The following is a 9,934-nucleotide window of genomic DNA, read 5'->3' as shown; positions in this document are numbered from 1 at the left end:
AATATAATGAGTTTTTAGTGTTTATTGTAATTTGAAATTTATCAAATTTATGTTATTCTTGTGCAAGTTTTTTTTTTTAAAAAAATTCTATGTATTTTGAAATTTATCAAATTTTAGTCTTGAAATTTATCAAATTTTTGCAATTTAGATTGAATTTATCTCATTAAATTTTCTCTAAAAATATTTATTAATTTTGCCTTTTTAGCAAGAGAGATGGTAATAAACTTGTCCATAGTTTAGCCCCGCATTCCATTAATGTCGATGACTATGTAGTGTGGATAGAGGATGTTCTACCACCTTTGTTTTCCATTGTTCAAGCTGACATAGCCAAAACTTCTTTAAGATAATAAAAACCTTTCAAGGTCTTCTTTCTATAAATAAATAAAAAATAATAAAAATAAATAAAAAACTCTTTGCTTACCATTATTGCTTTTATTGCATATTTTGTAAGTTTAGATTATTGTAACTATTTCTTTTCTACTAAAATTTCTTTTGGGGGTGATTACCCCCAAAATGGTTTTTGCCTTTTAAAAAGTTATTCAAATGTTTTTCACTTCATCACCAAATTTTTAAGTACTTTTATTGTCTTTATTTCTTTTGGATTGTGGTGACACCATCTGGTTGATTGCTAACTCCGGCCTTAAGCAACTTTTTGTTAGTATTTATGCTTTGTAATTTCTTTTTGGGTTCTCATGTAGTACCTCTTTTTTACCCCTAGTAAGACATTTTTCCTTTTTTGAGAATCTAGTAAGGTATTTTTTCAAGAATCAATTGGACTAGTAGAGAAGAATTTTTTTTTTTTTAATTTGAAGATTGCATTCATTTTTATGATGACTATCTAAATTGCAGTTCAACTAATCACATTTCTGGAGTCAAAGGGTACAGAAACTACCAATGATAATGAAGTAGTAAAAATTGAAAAGTAGATTTTGTACAAATTAATTTCATGACACGCTAATTAGGCCTTTGTGTGTGTGTGTGTGTGCGTGTGTGTGTGTGTGTATAAAGAAAGTAGTTAAATAAGAAAAGTAGGGCTTGGCTTAATTGGCTGGAATTGGAAATGGAATGAGCTCAATGAAGTTTCCTTCACATGCTTCCCAACTATTTCAATCAATTACAGGAAAGACTAAACAGCCTTCCATCCCTTACCTTTCCAACTTTCTTTCCTTTTCTCTCAATCAAACACCAACATATTGGTTTGTTGTCCAATTTCCAATCTACCTTTTGATCGGGTCCCTTTGTTTTTTGTTCCTCAATAAAGTACATATTATTCAGGAATTTTATATACATACATACATACATACATATATATATATAATGCACGGGCTAGTTGTGAAATTGGATTCCTTGTAAAAAATAACTTACCTAATTTACTTAAACTTTTTTGTCGGGAAATCAATCCTAATTTGATCAAAATTTATTTAGTATTGGTCCTATTGGATTAATAAATGAAATAATATACTTGCATTTATTTATAGTGTAATACATGTGAGGCTAGTCATACCACATCAACCCCTTTATCAGGATGTTAAAAAAAAAAAAAGCAGCTAAGAAAATAAAAGAAGAACATTATCAAACTTTTCAATTCAAAATTATCAATAATACTTCAGAAAGGAACTCATAATCTCTGCCAAATAATAAATGAAACTTAGAAACTCATATGGTCCAAGCATATTTGATAAATCAAAGAATATACATCCCTAAACTTGCCATGGTCATGTTTAGTTTAGGCCAAATATATAGGTTAAATTTGTTGTGTGGATTTTTAATTCTTGGAGAAGTATATGCAAGTGAAAAACTCATAAACAACATTTCAAATCACATGAATATAGTCTAAGAATATTTGATAACTAAAAGGATATGCATCCCTAAATTTGCCTTGGTCATGTTCAGTTTAGGCCATGTATATAGGTTAAATTTGCTTTTGTTGTGTGGATTTCTAGATTAATTTTCTAGATAAATAAAATAATTACATGAAAAACTCATAAACAACATTCCAAATCACATGAATATTTTACAGATAAATAAAAGAATCACAATGCAGCATACTATGCAACTTTCCTTTTTATACATGCATTGATTTAATAGCCATTCAAAGCACAAACCTCATTGATTCAAGTGAAAACCAAAAAATTGGTGGCATTAAGTTAGTATCATTAATGTATTTCATACTCACCCTAAAGCTATATTGTTTAGTTGTTTAATATTCAATGTACCTACCAATCACTCAACTCTTCTACAAAAATTCAACTTTCTTATCTAAGTTTTATTTGAATACATTTTCATTGCTCCAGTTAATTGTGTACTTTGATATAGATTTTCTATTTACACTCAATAAAGGCCAAACACAAAAAACATAATCTTTCATGATTGAACAAATGATACTACAATTCTATCATCAAATTCCTCCCATTTCCTGAATTATTAAAGCAAAATTTAATAATTATTCAAGTTTTGAGATAAATTAAGGAGGGAATCCTAGAAAATAGCATGAATGGACAAATAATATCTATATAAATGGTAACCACAAACCTAATTGAAGAATCAAAGTCATGGGTTTCACTTCCCAGATTTATTGGCAAAAAAGTTTATATTTGACCATCCACTATAAGTCCATCATATTCATGGGCAGTAAAAGTAAAGAAACAATTTTTTTTAAGAATAAAGAAACCATAAAGAATTAATAGCTTTATTGAATTATTCACCTCATACCTAGAAGAATGTTCACAAATTCTTCACTTAGTTATTTCAGGCCTTGTGAAGAAGTAGAATGTTAAATGGAATGAGAGATATAGTGCAGAAGCCAAGTGTAAGGAATAAGCTCCACCGCTATAGATGAGATTTTTTAAGGACACTTTAGTAGGACATATAAACATGACCATGTTCCTATAATTGAACTGAAAGATATATAAAACAATCCCTACAGTAACTAAATTTTATTTGTTTATTTTTTTTTAAAAGCCATCAAAATAAATTGCGTTGTTCAAACATATTATGGTGCAAATAGTCTTGCATCATACATACACATGCATTTATTTGTTGTTAAAAATGTAACTTGATTTAAAATATAACTTAGTTAAATATGATTAGGCAGGATGAGAATGGTATTAGATTTTATCTTAAAATAAGTAAGATTACAAGATTAAGTAATTTCTATTTGGCTCAAGACATACCAACCATATTTCAAGATCAAAGAAGGTATTGTCGTTCATCTCTTTGAAGGCTTATAAGATGCAAAGATAAAGTACGTATAGTGAGGTTAAACCGTCTACGATACAAAAATAAATATGAACATAGTGGCATAACTTTCACGATTATTTTAACATATGTTCTATTGCCTATGAGCCAATCTAATGTATATCAAAAAGAGAAAAAGATTTTGTTGTGGCATAAGAATGTCAATAGAGAAATCAATGACTCTTGGTAGGTAATCCCTCCATGTTAATCCCAAACAAGATTACTTACATTCCATTCCTTTTTATTCATTTCCATTCCTCTATTTTAAAACATCCAATCAAGGTTACTTAATTCCATTCCATTCCATTCATTTCCTTTACTTAAATACATTCCATTCCATTCCTTTCCATTCCCTTATGATCATTCCATTCTATTCAATTCCCTTCTGTTGTGCATCTTGCTTTTTTCCTCACCTAAAAGATGAATGAATGTGAAGTCATCAGAATCTACCAACATAGTGAATCTTCAAACTATTACACGTCAGTGTTATTCATTACTGACTTAATTATTAGGAATTTAAAGATATATTTGTTAGTAATAAAGTTAATGGTTAAACCAAATGTTACTAATTGAATAACAACAAATATAAGTCAAGCTACCGAGATATATGTCCAATACCTTATCTACTAACTGTAGGGAATTATCCTCCGGACCTTAGTATGGAATGGGGCACCCAAACAATTTGGCCTCTTAGTTAAGACAACAAGACTGATGCGAAGAGAAGACTACAATAGAAGACACATGGGAAATCCATTAATTGATGCGAGTAGTATTAAATGCTCTGGTAGAGATATGTAGAAGAGATTATCAGTGAAATGAAATCAATGTGTATAAAATGGATAATCTTCATATGTATACCTTGGTGTATAGTAAAGTGTTGAAGTCATTGGAACAAAGGGCTTTATAAGGCCATGATAACAGCATAAGATTTGGTGGATGAACTGTTAGGAATTCTGTTTAGTAGAAAAGATCTGTGGTTTAGTATATAGATAGGAGATGGAAGTAACTATGGTTTAAAAGCTAGAAATCCTTTGCCTCACCTGACATATTTTTGGTTGTCAACAACTTATGCCAACTTCAATCCTTAGAGAGACATGCAGCAAAAAGAAGAAAATTCATGGGCCAATCCCATCATCTCCACCGTGTAGGAGCTAGGAGATCGTCCCAGGATACCTTTGGCATCTAGAGGTTGCAGACCGACCAAAGAAACCTGTTTAATTAGTGGAACACATTAGCTGTCCCTTCTAAGGTTGTTTAGTGAGGGCCACAGAAGGGAAATCATTCATTCTTCAAACCAGCATTCTTATGAACAATTATTTATGTATAAAAATTAAACAATATACAAAAGAAAGAAAACTTAGAAACAGTAATATGGCTTACCAAAATCCTTAACTTGATCTGAGGTAAAAAAATGCATCAAAATCGAACGTCAAGTTGCTCTTCTTTATTGGACTCTTTATCTTCTGGCTCAGGTCTAAAGACATCATGTTTACCATTAATTATTTCTAAAGCTTGAACATTCAAATCAAGATATATACGATGATAATCTATATGTAAGAAGGCTAATCCATCATGTAAGTGTGATTTATAAATGTGTTAAAGTCACCAATATGTCCAATTTATTCCAATTTATTATAACAAAATTTCCAGGGATTAAAATAAACAAAAAAGAGGAAGAAAGAAAACTCAAAATAGTTATATGGCTTACCAAAATCCATAACTTGATCTCAGAAGAAAATGCATCAAAACAGGTGGTTCTTCTTTATTGGGCTCTTCAATTTCTTGCAAAAGTCTAAAGAATGAATTTCATTGTTTGTGTCATTGAATACTAAAGTTCGAACATTCAAATTGAGATATATATGATGATAATCAGCATGTAAAGCTAATCATAGATGTCTACCCCATTATTTGGAAAAGCACTGAACTCACTACTACAGAGACTTTAAGTTAGGAAACCATAGACAGGATTTGAAAAGTAGATGAATTGTCAAGATTCCTGTATGTTCAGGAAAGAAAAGAGTTATTTTTTTATTATATATATAGGAGATGGAAGCAACCATGGTGTAAAGTGTAAATGCTGGGAAAGCCTAGGCTTACTTGATGCATTGTGAATGGTGATATGTACAGCCAATCAACACTTGCAGATACATTCAAGTTATGGTTCCTGAAGGGGATAAAAATAGTAGATGGACGGAGATAATGAAGACGGATCGACACCGTAAGTGACTCGGCTATGACGGTTAAGTGATTCGGCTATGACGGTTAAGTGTTGCTGAATATCCGTCTTGTATGAATTAATTGTAGATTCCACGTGGCATGCCATTTGATATGTTTCAGATGAGCTTTTGCTCTATCCCCACGCAAACGTGCACACTTGAACTTCTTGCGACACACGTTTGAGAAGACTCCTATATGGAAAGGAACTTGAGAAGGAAGTTGTATCCTAAAAGAAAGGTAATTCCACTCAATATAAATACCCCAGAAACCCTAGATATGAAGGTACGCATAATATTCTTTACTCTGGCACTCTAGGGTTAAAGACACAAGATTCTAACTTGACCTTCGGAGGGTTTTTGGCCGGCACCACACCGGTGCTCTCTTTAGGTACATTATTTTCTTTTTGCAGGTATAGCTTTAGTTGGAAGAGCGCTTGCAACTCACTGGTGATATTTTCGGCATCATCAGTTCCAATTGATCTACACCCGGAAAATTTCAAGTAAAAAAAATTGAAAAAGAAAAAAAAAACTCACGAAAATAAATTTAGTGTAGCTCAATAATAACTACAATCTTGAAGTAATCCAGTGATAAGTAATACATCTTACCCAACATTATAAATTGATCTCAAAAGAAAAAAGATGTCAACCTTTCATTCAATTTAATTCGAATCCGAAGTTGTACTTATAGTGTACTGTACAGTAAACCAGACTTAAAGTTCATCAACAAATCTAAGTAAAATACAATAAATAATTTGTCACTGATGATTTCTCAAGTTCAAAACTAACTTATATGAATTCAAGACATTAACAAACTTTGGTGAAGCTTGAAATTTGAATAACTAAAGAGCCCTAATCAATACATTGTTGGTAGACCAGAATAAACACACGCACACAAATAATCTCAAGAAGTTTCAAACAAAATGCTTCTTTCTTTTTTTTCTTTTTTCTTTTTTGTAGGGAGAAAAATTTGAAGATATAAGTATGCTATGCAACAAAATATGTTACACTATATGAGCACACAGCTAACATGAGTTTAAAACAAAAATTCTAAGGATATCATTAAAAAGAAAAAGGTGCATAAGCTAGTCTATTTTTAAGCAAAAAATATGAGCTTAGATAGGAATCGAAAGTTTATCTAGATATTGGGAACATGGGTAACCTTAAACTATCTGTGCTGAAGTAAATGATCTCTAGTTAAGAAATGAAAGATTACCAGCATCTGTTATTTTCCCTGCTAGTAGATATCTTAGCTTCTAGCAACCATTTAGTGGCAGCTCATCAAATAAATTAAAGGCTCTCCAACTATAGTGGAAAGTCATCCACTCTTTGATTTCAAAATATGCTAATTATGCTTGTTTAAGTAGATGAGGCAGCAACCTGAGCTTAGGCCACACTCACTTAATGTTTGATTTGTATGCAGCCTCATATGTCAGACATCCTTTAAACAAAACAAAAATAAAAATAAAAAACGATAATCCATCGTGAAGAATTCCATATAACATGCACAAGGTCATCCAAACTCCCTATTGCTGTCAATTAGCCACTAACACATTAACAAAGAATTTAATAAAGGACAACAAATTTGATAAATAGTCTACAAAATTGAAAATGGAAAAAGGAAAGAGTGGTGATAATAAAATTTGTTGGAAGAGAGGCAATAGATGAGTAGAAAAGAACTCACAAATTAAGTGAGAAAAAGAAATAGCCTTGGAATTAATTTAAAAGTCTACCTATTATGATTCTTGGACTATGACCAATCTTTTATCTCCTTCCATCTCCATTTCAAACTGAACAGTTGAAGTATCCAACTTTGACTGTACTGTAAGGCTTCGCATGTCTTTACTCAAAGGTAGCGACCGAGCGGACTATATTGGATGGAGTAGACCAAAATGAACCAAAATGTATCAAGGACTAAATGGACCAAATTCAACCGAAGTGGACCAAATAGACTGAATTGGATAGAAATGAATTGAATCAACCGAATTGGACTGAAGTTGACCATATAGACCAAAGTATACCAAAGTGAACTGAATTGGATCGAACAAACTAAAATGGACCAAATTTGACCAAAGTAGACCGAATTCTGAATAGTAATTAGTAAACATAACTCAAAAAAAAACTATAACAATAAAGTTATGTAAAACCATAATCTAAGATAAGTAATGTATTCCAATATGATAGAAGTGGTTTGTTGTTAAAGTAACATCAATCAGATTTGTTATCATATTAATATTTTTAACTAAATTATTATGAATGTGTCTGTTGAAAGTTTTATTCAAGTTTAATTCGGTGTCATGTAGAGAAAGTTGGTACAACACAAAACAAACAAACAAACAAACAAAAAAAAAGAAGAAGAAGAAGAAGAAGAACATTTCAGGAAAATCACTTGAATGTATAATTTATACCAAAAGGAAAAGAAAGAGGGAAAAAAAAAACTTTTGTTAAGAGCTTTATTATCTCTATTTCTTGATATTGATGAAAATGACATATGATTCTCTAAGTATGAACAAAATTAGACCCTTCAACCTAGCCTTAAATAATGCATTAGTATACGAATATGAATACAATGGTGGAATGAGATTTTTTTTTTCGTGCGAGTACAAACTAAAAATAAATAAATGGTGTCGTTGACAAAGGTGTTTGTATTACATATATTTTCTATTATAGTTATATTTAGATTCAAATTGTGTAAAGTCATGGTAGTAAAAAAAGTGACGGTCAGTCATATCATAATTGATAAATTTTAATTAGTTTATAAAATGAGTAAAGGTTATTGCATTCATTAATATTTATACACATTTTTTTTTTTAAAAAGTATGTAAAGAAAATGATAACATAGCTGCTGATTTAGCTCAAGAAAAATGTCTTTTAGATAAATATAGATTTGTTTGATTTAAAGGAGAGCATCAGAGCAGGGGATTAAGTTCGAGAAAACTTACAACCCATATTATTTTAACAATATAACTTCAAACAGCTTCCCCTTTTATCCACTCAGTCTTCGAACCATTTAGCGTCAACTCAAGCACATCTTTCCTTGGGGCAATTATGGATGGACAGGTACTGCAATTTGGTCAGGTGACAGAGAATGTCATCAATTTAGGCATATAAGCAGGGTTCTTGCATCCAATAAATACCATATGTTCAAGAGAGAAAATGCTGCCCAACCGATCTGGCAAAATTTTAGGCGTTTTTACAGAACTAACTACAAAACTCAAACTATATCATTAGTAAGCAAAGGTTTGAAACAAATTTGGTTTCTAACAATTCGAGTCTATTGGACTCGATTTTCGGTTTATATTTCTCCATCGCGGCACTGGCTGAGCTGGACAGGGAGTCCACGTAGGCACAAAAATCGAGTTCATTGAACTCGTTTTTTGGTCAAGAAAATCGAGTTCAATGAACTCGATTTCTATTTTCCACACTCTACGGCGCACGTGATCACTTTAAAGTAAATCGAGTCCAGTAGACTCGATTTTTGGTCACGTGATCACTTAAAGTAAATCGAGTCTACTGGACTCGATTTTTGGTCACCATGGTTTTCGGGCACGTGGACGTAACTCGAGTAAAGGAGGCTCGATTTATTTGCTTCTAAAAATCGAGTCTCCTGAACTCGATTTCTGTGAATGGTCCCCAACCCATCCACGTGTCATGTGGGTCCCAACTGGGACCTTTTTCCCCCTTACCCGGCTCACACCCTCTCTTATGCTCTCATTTCTCTTCTGCTCTCATAGCAACACCACTCACACAACCCTCATCACTCACACAACCCTCATCACTCACACAACTTACTTCATCACTCACACAACAATCACACTCAACTTTCATCAACTTCCATCAACTCTCAGGTAATGTTTTTTACAATATTGATAATATTTTTTGTTAGTTAAATATAGTGGTTATTTGCTAGGTTATTTTTTTTAAGAAACAATTATAACATATTAGGAAAATTTTTGTTTTTTTGTTTGTTAGTGTAAATATTGTGATTAGTTTGTTTGTTTGTGGGTAGTTTGTTAGTATATTGTGATTATTTGTTAGTTTTTTTTAATTATTATTATGATTAATTATTGGAAATACTTAGTACTAAATATTGTGATTAATGTTATTACAACATATTTGGAAAATTTTTTTTTTTGTTAGTGTAAATATTGTGATTAAATTATTTGCTAAGTTTTTTTTAGGAAATTAATATTGTGATTGTAAATTGGGAATTTTTAGTACCAAATATTGTGATTAATTATGTTATTACAACATATTGGAAATATTTGCTTATTTTTTGTTAGTGTAAATATTGTGATTAAATTATTTTCTAGGTTTTAAAAAAAAATTAATATTGTGATTAATTATTGGGAATATTTAGTATTGGGGAAATATTTAGTACCAAATATTGTGATTATGCTAGGTTTTTATTCAAAATTAATATTGGGAATATTTAGTACTAAATATTGTGATCAATTGTTAGGTATATTTAGTACTTTTAGGTT

At 31.1% G+C, this 9,934-nt stretch overlaps 1 long non-coding RNA gene across 1 annotated transcript; it reads right to left on the bottom strand.

The window, feature by feature from the left end:
* Positions 1 to 3,259: 3,259 nt before the first annotated feature.
* On the bottom strand, positions 3,260 to 7,765 carry LOC142631670 (uncharacterized). The gene is made up of 6 exons (XR_012843639.1): positions 4,946 to 7,765; positions 4,618 to 4,711; positions 4,278 to 4,447; positions 4,096 to 4,190; positions 3,856 to 3,962; positions 3,260 to 3,650 (listed from the first exon to the last, which is right to left on the bottom strand). It is a non-coding gene; the product is annotated as an uncharacterized LOC142631670 (long non-coding RNA).
* Between the last annotated feature and the right edge of the window lie 2,169 nt (positions 7,766 to 9,934).

This window comes from Castanea sativa, chromosome 4 (assembly GCF_040712315.1).
Source record: "Castanea sativa cultivar Marrone di Chiusa Pesio chromosome 4, ASM4071231v1".
Classification (NCBI taxonomy): domain Eukaryota; kingdom Viridiplantae; phylum Streptophyta; class Magnoliopsida; order Fagales; family Fagaceae; genus Castanea; species Castanea sativa.
Note: the sequence above shows the minus strand (reverse complement) of the source record. Positions and strands in the feature narration are given on the sequence as shown.